At 36.4% G+C, this 10449-nt stretch overlaps 1 protein-coding gene across 1 annotated transcript in view; it reads left to right on the forward strand.

Annotated features, from left to right (window-relative positions):
- The window catches only part of LOC145294055 (ras-related protein Rab-15-like), a 240051-nt gene that overhangs the window by 174168 nt on the left and 55434 nt on the right, over positions 1-10449 (forward strand). The gene's annotated exons all lie outside the window — the stretch shown is intronic.

Genomic DNA, 10449 nt, shown 5'->3' on the forward strand with positions numbered 1-10449 from the left:
TCCCTATAACATCTTGGGGGAGGGGAAAAAGTGTTCAGCAGTAAATTAAGGCACTATTCCGCAATCAAACATGACCTCATTAACTCATTAAAACGGGCACCTGCCAAATCCAAGTAATTAAATAAATTCAAACGTGTTTCCATTAGCATCTCGCAGTGGGGCAATTGTTAACGTCGCACGTTTTTTTTTTCACACTTTAATTTACAACTTTGCCTCAAGGGTTCGGGTTCGATCCTCATACTTACGTTTCTTTTAACCCTCCACCCCACCCCTAGAGTTTCCACACACACACCTCCAAACACCCGGGAAACGCCGGGTACTCCTCGCTAGTCATATATAAAAATGATTTTATAAAATCAACAGCAGATTCTCTACAGTGCTATGTAGACTAAGTCATTGTGGTGAGACGTGTGAAGCTTCTTCCCGGTACACTGTGGAGAAGGCTCCCTAACTAATCAATTAAAAGGTAATCAATTGATTTGATTGTAAAATTGTTGAATTCCCTGATTTCAATGACAATAAAAATATGTGGGTGGGAAACATTCATTGATCATCATTTAATTCCGGGCGACGTCGGATCTCCCTGCTAGTCTTATGTATAAACTGCAAAAGTCTGTGTATCTGTATGTCTCGCTAAAACTAAAAATATACAAATCAAAACTCCACAATGATAGCATTCATTTTTTTAAAACATTCACCCGGATGTATAACATCTAAAATTTAGAAAAAAAAAAAAAAAAAAAAAAAAATTAAGTCTCTGGTGTAAAAATGGTAAATATTTCATAGTGTGTTTCAATATAATCGAATTGATTATGTCCGTCTATCTGGAATCTATGGAAACAAAAAGAGCTGAACAAAGGAACCCGGGATTTTGTACAAATGACCTTCTTTCTATATATATTGTTGGAGGCAACAGCGGTTCAGTAGATACCGGCATGAACTCACGACCTGGTTATGTCAAGATGTTGGTTCTGTGAAAGTTATAAATAAGAAGTTTTTAAAATAATTGAATTTAAATGATTTTAAAAAAATTAAATAATTTTTTAAAATAGTTGAACTTAAATGTGTTTTAAAAAGTTAAATAATAAGTTTTAAAAAATAGTTTAAGAGTCATTTTGTAAATCATCCATATTTATTTTTCCTTCTTTGTAATTTACTTTGACAAAATGGCGCCATGTGATTGAAAAGTTAAAAAAAACTTCAGCAACTAAAAGTGACCATTCTTAACAAAAGTAAACAATAAAAACATAGTATTCTTAGATTTTACTGAAAATAAGCATTAAACTTCAATGTTAAAAAACATACTAGACGATCAGTAACACGTTGGTCAGTATTTATTTTATATATTATTAGTTATTTATGAAAACTTTTTGGAATTTCCAATGACTTTCTATCTTTTCATTTTTCCAAAAATTGCTTCCTATCTCCTGATTTTTCCCAAAATTGCTTCCATCTCCTCATTTTTCTAAAATTGCTTCCATCTCATTTTTCTCCAAATTGCTTCCATCTCCTCATGTTTCTCCAAATTGCTTCCTATGTCCTAATGTTTCTCCAAATTGCTTCCTATGTCCTCATTTTTCTAAAAATTGCTTCCTATCCCCTCATTTTTCTCAAAATTGCTTCCATCTCCTCAGTTTTTCAAAAATGCTTCCCATCTCCTCATTTTTCCCCAAATTGCTTCATATCTCCTCATTTTTCCCAAAATTGTTTTCTTTTTATAAAATTGAGTTAGAAATATTGTTACAGCACCCTTCATATATGTGTTACCTTCGGATCGCCCATTATATTTTTTAAAGTTAAACTTTAACATTACAAGGGAGTAATGGGTGATTCTAAGTGAGAATAACAAAGGAAAATGTCTCGATTCCAAAATTATTATGGGGTAAGGTGATGTACCTATTTATGGAATAATAGACTTACCCAGAGACTATAAAAGACTATAAATATAGTTACATCTAACGCTATTAGAAGCAAGAAAAATTAGATTTTGATAGGAATTGAAATTGACTACAAAAAATGGAATTTCCTTTAGGTAGGGTCACTTTAACTAACTCAGCCAATGAGATTGTGGTTAAACACAGGGTCAAACTTGTACGTAATAACTCAAATCTCTGGTTTGTGGATTTGATTGTTTGGTTGTTTTGTTTTACGGCATATTAACATTTTTCAGGTTATTTAATGCTGATTTCAGTAATTTTTGAAAAAGGTTTTAGGCTTCAAGTTCTTTATATTTTCAAATATTTATTCATGGTGTTTGGTTTGGTTTGATTGTTTTTGTTTTTTGCTCTGCAGAATATGATTGAGTTTTTACAGGGAGAAAGGGAAAAAACATTAGCATCAATGTTTGGTGCATTTTCGGTCAAGAAGCCAGTATATTCGGACAGCCTGCTCTGGTAGCATCAGACTGCTTTGTGAATGATATATATTTGTTTAGACAAAGCTGTAAGATGTTCCCATTTTATCTAAATGTATAGCAGTGAAAATGCTATTCCAAACTCAAGCGTGACAGACAGACAGACAGACAGATAGAACTTGTTTTAGAAATACATGGACACATCTAAAATACATATAAAGATCTAAAAATACTAGCGACAATTTTTAGAAAAATCTGTGCTTTTGTGCAGCTAAATTTATGCATCTCTCAAGAAAGAATTACTGTTTCTTGGTTCCGTTCAATAGGCATCTTTTTATATCCAATATAAGACATAAGTCGTTTCTACCTTTGAGGTGGGTAATGAAAGTTAAGTGCTTTCTACAAATTTCCAACTTTGTCATGATCTCCAAGAATCGTCTGGCTGACGAGTTCCTGAAAGCGTAAGGGTTTTGGTATCGTTAGAGGAGAAAGGACAAAAATTCTTTATTCTCAGAACCTCTTCAGATCACTAAAAGTATTCAGTTCTGTTATTGATGGGAAAAGATGGAATTTGGTGAGTGCCAGGGTGAGTGGCGGCGTTGTCGGGGGTTGATTTCAAATCCGACCTCTAATGCATTTCCTCTCTTTTCTGTAGATAGGTCCGTATCTTTCTCGGAAAGACTATTATTCTGTCCATCTGTCTGTCATGCTTCAGTGGGGAAATAGCATTTGGTCTGCCAAATCTGCAGATTAAAGGGATACATTTTATTTTAGACTAGTGGGGGTACCCGGCGTTTTATGGTAAGGGTATTGATCAACGGAGCCCTAAAAAAATGTTTCAAGACCCCCCCCCTAAGAAAAATTAAAATAGCTGCAAGTACCTGTGCGAGCATTAAAAAAAAAAATTGATCAACGGAACCCTAAAAAAAAACTAACCAACCCCCTAATAAAAAGAAAAATAGCAAGTACCCATGCGAATGCAAAAAAAAAAAAATAAATTTTTTTAAAGTAGTAAGCAGGCAGGTAGGCTCGAACCTGTAAGGCTAAGAGGAAAAGGAAGTGAAAAGAGATGAATGGTTTAGTCACTGCAGCCACAGCAACATTTGACGTTGCCATCATTACAATAAGGCTTAGTCATTGCCAAGCGTGAATGACTTTCCAAAAATGTCGTCAAAAAAAGTGACCCCTCCTTGTAACAAAGGTCCAGTTCATGATCAAAGAATGAATGATTTGGGCCAATTTTCGGATATTTGTCGACCGAGAGTCCGAGCTTTCAAACGATACTTCTTTTGTCAATGTTTGTCATGTCTGTCGAAAGTTTTTGGCAAACATACAGGCACACACACAAAGAGTGAGTCAGTTTTTATTTTTGTTTCAATCCAGAGTGGCCTTTTTTAGGGAACTGAATTATCCACAAATTAAAAATCGACTTTGTGTGAAAGGGAAGCCAAATGAACTAGTGATTCATATTATTTGAATTCTTCGGACTACTGTTCTTGAAGGTCAGTTTCACAACGTTTCAGTCGAGGTAACCTTCAGTTTTCTTCAAACTTGTATCTTGTCACACTTACAAGATTACTGTTGATTATGAATTAATTGGGACCATGTCTGAGAAAGATTAACAAGATGTTGGTTTACATTACATTTGAAATTTAGCATATCAGTACAATGCATATGTATATAAAATAGGGAATAGAGTAGGTCCAATGAAAAAAAATGTATACTCAAGGGAGAGAGAAACACCACCACCACCGGTTTAAAATCCATTTTACATGCTGGCATGTGTTAGACAGCCTTAAAAAACAAACTTCCAAGCTAATTAAGGTTTTTATTTATCACTCTTTCTCTCAAGTCCATTTTCATCACTTCCTTTCATGATCTTCCTCTGTGGGCTGACCCTGCTACCTCAACTGGTCTACATCTACTAAACCAGGAATTCTTATCCATTTTTTTTAACATGGCTATACCATCGAAGCCTCCTGTTCTGTATGGCTCCGTATACTGTTTAGATTTAATCTTCCACTAAGTTCAACAAATCTGAGCCTGTTTTTTTTTGTTTTTTTTTTTTTACATGGGGGTCACCACTTATCAAGGCCCTAAGGCCACTCAGGGATAAGCGTTATTACATGTACAGTAATCAATGAGATAGTATTGTAGTAATCATTAGTATTAGGGGTTTTGATAGAGTGTCTTACTTAAGGGGGTGGTTTGTCAGGAGTTTGTTTATGTTGGACTTGAAGACGTCCAAGTTGTAGTCAGGTGGGAAACAGGCAAGCGGCAGAGTGTTCCACTGACGTGCAGTTCTAAGAAAGAAGCTTTGCTCATGGAATCTACGTTTTGATTTAGGCACAGATAAAGAGTGGGGAAAATTATTGACAGTAGTTTCAGCCAGACGGGTGTTTTTATAGTCCAGTCAAATTGTGGCTGAACCTCAAACAAATTGCTAACAAAGGTTTTTAAATTGCATTATAGGCAAGAATATCTCCTCTTTCAGATAAAAAAAAGTTTATCAAAATTGACCTTGCAGAAAGGGGTCAACGACCGCCATCTTTAAAGGGTCCCCCCGATTCTAGTTTCCCTCTCTCAACTCAATTATTGTAAGTATATCTTCAAAAATTACAACTGTATCAATGTGAAATTTTATAAACCAACAGTTTTCATGAAGTTGAATATAATTATAAACTCATTGGTTTGGTTTTATTTAATTTTGGTTTACGGCATATCAACCCTTTTAGATTATTTGATACTAGTCCAGTCAATCTAGCTGGTTTTTTTTTGTCTCAACCTCAAATAAATTGCTAACAAAGGTTTTTAAATTGCATTATAGGCAAGAATATCTCCTCTTTCAGATAAAAAAAAAGTTTACCAAAATTGACCTTGCAGAAAGGGGTCAACGACCGCCATCTTTAAAGGGTCCCCCCGATTCTAGTTTCCCTCTCTCAACTCAATTATTGTAAGGATATCTTCAAAACTAAAAAATATATCAATGTGAAATTTGATAAACCAACAGTTTCCATGAAGTTAAATATTTAGGCACCGCCAAAAATGGCCGCAAAATCAAGTTGTTGTTGTTTTTTAAAACGAAATTACATTTATTAAAATCCATTCTTTCTGAGTAACTTTTTTTTTTCCAGAAAGATAAAACCCTGAATTTTATCATATAGAAAACAGAATAATGTAAAACTTTTTCTACTATTTTTAATTCAATTTTAAATGTTAAATTTTCCCAAAAAGTTAACAATTGACATTTTTTGTCTTGCACAAAAAACGTACTTAAATATTTAAAAAAAAGGGTTTTTGAAATAATTAATTAATTTATTTATTGTCTAACTAAGATTTAGGATGATTTTCTAAGAGAATATGCAAAAATATTATAATATAAGTACCTGAATTTCAAATAATTCCACTTATTCATATAGCTAACCAGATATTTCGCATCGTCGTAGAGTTCAGATCGACTCTGTTTACGTTTTCTTTTGATGGGAAGAAAACTATGGAAGACCAAACAGGCCAAAAAAACTTATTTTTCAGTGACGAAAATTTCAATGTATTATTAAGCTGAGGCTGGCCAGTACCAGATGGGTGACCATTTGTATGAGTTTGGTTTTTAATGTGTATGTGTGTGGGGGCCAGGCTCCCCAAAATGGGGGGGGGCAATTTAAAGCAGAATAAAAAAAAATTATTTCAGCGCGTTTGGTCCACCGTAGTCGAAAGGCGGCAAACGTTTTCAAACGAGATCGATAAAAATGATGCTATTTTTAACACAAAGGGCACAATATTTATCGAATTTTTTTTTTTGGTATCGATTATTCAAAGCATGCCCTGTTTAATAATGGTCATGCATTATTCGGCTCGCTAAAAAAAAATTGTTAATTTATTTATCAAAAATTTTGAAATGGCTTTTTTCGTATAAATATTAAAAAATTTTTTTTTTGTTTTGCTTAACTTAAATTAATTATTTTACTTAACATATTCACCGAATTTCACACTTCAAAACTCAAAAGCGGGATAATTAAACACAATCGAAGTTCTGATATTCAGACGTCAAAATAAGGTATGCAAACGAATTTTTTTTTTTTTTTTTTTTTAATTTATAATTCTGTCCCTTAAAACAACACAATATGTTTTATTCAGTTTCAGATGATTATTTTAAGCATATTTGTTCCCACTTCAAAACAAGGGGGGGTTTTGTAAGCAAAAAAAAATATATATATAAATATCGTTTATGAAAAATAAGTACACTGTTATAAAGTGCATTCTTCTCCTAATAATCGCTGAAAATTTCGTATTGATCGGATAATTACCTGATTTTTGGTAGATTTTTAAAAAGACGGTCCGTCAAAAAGTACTGACCTGCCCCCCCAGTTTTGGCGGTGCCTATAAATATTATTATAAACTCATAGGTTTGGTTTTATTTGATTTTGGTTTACGGCATATCAACCCTTTTAGATTATTTGATACTAGTCCAGTCAATCTAGCTGTTTTTTTTGTCTCAACCTCAAATAAATTGCCAACAGAGGTTTTTAAATTGCATTGTGGGCAGGAATAACTCCTCTTTTAGATAAAAAAAAGTTTATTAAAATTAACCTCGGAGAAAGGGGTCAACGGACGCCATCTTTAAAGGGTCCCTCCGATTCTAGTCTCAATTACTGTAAGTATTCTTTTTTTTATTAGCCGCACCTGCTTGCCGTCACTGGCTGAAAACAAGCAATAAAATATTTTAATATTCTGGTGGTCATAAACCTGGCGCCTGTAGGCTGTGGTACTGGTCAAGTCTGAGCAGACTCTCTCTCCCATCCCCGTTCTCCCATCTAAGAATGATCTTTAACAGGATGTGATTCTTGGATATGTTCCTAAATCATTGTTGATTTTTCTCAGGAATATGTTTGCAGGCAAAGACAATGATTTGAAACTTGCATTGATAGGTCAAGCGATAATGCAGGCTGTTAGACCTAGAGTTCTCCTTGCACCTTTACAGTTTGGTTTAGCCGTAGAAATGCATAACCAATTTGGATCGAGGTTCCTGATTGACACTCTGAATAAGCATGGTTTCTCTTCATCCTACTCGGAAGTCCAGAAATTCGAAAGAAGTGCTGCTCTTGTTCATGGGACTGAAATTCTGCTCCCCATTGAAACTGAATTTGTGCAGTTCGTAGCTGATAATGTGGACCATAATGAAAGGAGTATTGATGGATTTAACACATTCCATGGTATGGGCATCATAGCATCTGTTACCCCCGGGAAAGTTAAAGCAAAACCAATTCCAAGGATTCAGGTATTTTCAGAAGAGATAATAAAGGTTGGAAGGATCAAAATAAAGTTCCTAGATTCACGGCACACCAACAAACCTCCAGTTACATTTAAAAAGCTCCTGGCCAAGAAAGTTGTCGATTCCACTGCCAATGTTGACATCCTTTGGGAGGTTTCACTAATTTTACATCCATCCAGACCCGCATGGTCAAGCCTTATGCAGTCAGTGTACAAAGGAACATATCCTGGAAAATCAGCAACAGTTTTTTTGCCAATGATTGACATGGATTCTGGTAACCCAACCTGTGTGTACTCAACTTTATGTTACATTAGTGATTTAGCCAGAAAAAACAACATAACACCAATACTAACATTTGATCAGCCACTTTGGTACAAAGCAATGATGATAGTCGAGTCACAGCCTAGTTCCAGTCCCCTGAAATCATTTGTCTTGCGACTTGATGGGCTCCATACACAGATGAGCTTTCTGGGGTCAATTGGTCATTTGATGAAAGGTTCTGGTTTGCAAGAACTTTTTGAACTTGTGTATGCTGAAAACACAGTCAACCACATGCTAAGTGGCAAAGCTATTACAAGAGCCATTCGTGCTCACTTTTTAGTTGCTGCTGCTCTGAATGCTATTTTATTAGCAAAAGCCTATGATTTGCCAGTTTCACATGTCACTGAGCATGATCAACCCAACACTGATGCAGAAGAGTCATTTCATCAAAATGAAGATCTTAAAGAAGCTCAGGGGCTATTGATAGGTCTCCTTGGTGGAACTGAGAGATTGGATAATGTTCTGTCTTCAGAGTCTGTAACCAGGATTGCCCAGAAAATCAACCATGTGAAGGATGCGATGGTTGAGCAGCGAACAGCAAAATTGTGGATTCAATACCTTGATATGGTGAAGAGCCTGCAACTGTTTATCAAAGCAGAGCGCACCAGGAACTGGGAATTGCACCTTGACGCTGTTAGGAAAATGCTGCCAATATTCGCTGCAGCAGGACACATCGTATATGCAAAGTCGGCGTATCTGTATTTGCAGCAAATGGAGGGTCTGCCAAAAACCCACCCTGAAGTATACCAGAAATTTTCGGAAGGATTCCATGTCATTAGACAGAGTGATCGCTACTGGGCTGGCTTATCAACGGATCTGGTTATTGAACAGGTGTTAATGAAAAGCCTGAAGACGTCTGGAGGCCTTACTCATGGTAGAGGAATGGATGAAATTCAACGATTGGTTTGGACGCTATCACTGCCAGCATGCGCGGAAATCAAGTTTACAATGCAAGAACTAGCAGGCATTCATTATGGCACTAGTGACCAGCATCAGGAGGCTACTTCAGCAAGAAAAGAGCGTGATGTGAGGGATACATGGAAGGTCCATGCGTTTCTCCAGACATATGACCCTTTCACGGAAGATCCGTCCATTCACAGCATTTCAAGTGGAGTAACTGGAGACAAAAAGGTGAATGTGGACAGAGTAAACTCCATAGGAGAGGCAATCATAGCTTCAATGGCTGGAGAAAATGTACAAGAGTACACTTTTAAAAAAAATGATCAAGCAATTACACTTGGATCAAAAGTTTCACTCAGCAAAGATGAAACTGTTGAGACTGATCCACAACTCCTATTCCAGAGACTGTGTGTGCTATCTAATAATGAACCCTCAACCCAGGAGCAGCAAGAACATTTTCAATATGAGCTGTGTGGTTACCCACCTGCTCTTTTTGATTATTTTGGATTACTGCGACAGGCAAAAAAAATCTGCTTTGGCGGACGCTATATGGGAACTGACTTCTCATGTACAATCAGGTCCACAGTCATCAGATCCACAGTATCTCTTAGATGGTGGAGCACTACTTCAGCGTCGACCTTGGCAAAAAGATCGCACATTTAATGAGATCTGTGACCAATACTGTAGATATGTCACAAATAGATATGGAAAAGCATGTGTTGTCTTTGATGGATATGAAAGTGGCCCATCCATTAAGGACTCGACTCACCGACGCCGAGCAGGGGGGTTTGTTGGAGTTAATGTGTCACTGACTCCTTTCATGGTGTTCAACTTAAAAAAGGATGTTTTCCTTGCTAATCGACAAAACAAACAATTATTTATCAACTTGCTGGGAAAGAGTTTGAAGGAAGCAGGTTGTAAAGTAATCCATGCATCTGGAGATGCTGACGTATTGATTGTGAAGACTACTCTAGAACTGGCACAGACAGGAGAAACCATTTTGATAGCAGATGACACTGACCTATTGGTCCTTCTATGTTATCATACCAATAGCGATGATATTTACAACATCTTCTTTACGCCACAACCAAAAGCTAGTGAAAAAAGAGTGAAAGTCTGGAACATCAAAGAGGTGAGGAAATCATTGGGACATGCGGTCTGTTCCAACATTCTTTTCATTCACGCACTACTGGGTTGTGATTCTACATCCAGTGTTCACGGAATTGGGAAGGCAGCATCCCTCCGAAAGGTGATGAACAATAGAAACTTCCTCGAACTGGCTAAAGTGTTTGGCAAAGACAGCAGTACAGAAGAGGTTATTGAAGCTGGGGAGAAGGCTTTAATGTGCCTATACAATGGTAATGATGGGGAAAACATCAATCATCTTCGACTGAGGCGCTTTAAGGAAAAGGTTGCAAATAGCTCAAAGTATGTTGAGGCCAAATCATTGCCACCGACAAGAGCAGCTACGAAATTCCACAGCCTTCGAGTTTACTTCCAAATTCAGGAATGGAAAGGTAGAAACCAGCTACGAGTGGGGATAGACAATTTCAGATGGTAAATTACAACCAGTTAAGACTGACTTACCACCTGGCCCTGTAAATTT

This window comes from Euprymna scolopes, chromosome 15 (genome assembly GCF_053919585.1).
Source record: "Euprymna scolopes isolate OS-2025 chromosome 15, ASM5391958v1, whole genome shotgun sequence".
Classification (NCBI taxonomy): Eukaryota; Metazoa; Mollusca; class Cephalopoda; order Sepiida; family Sepiolidae; genus Euprymna; species Euprymna scolopes.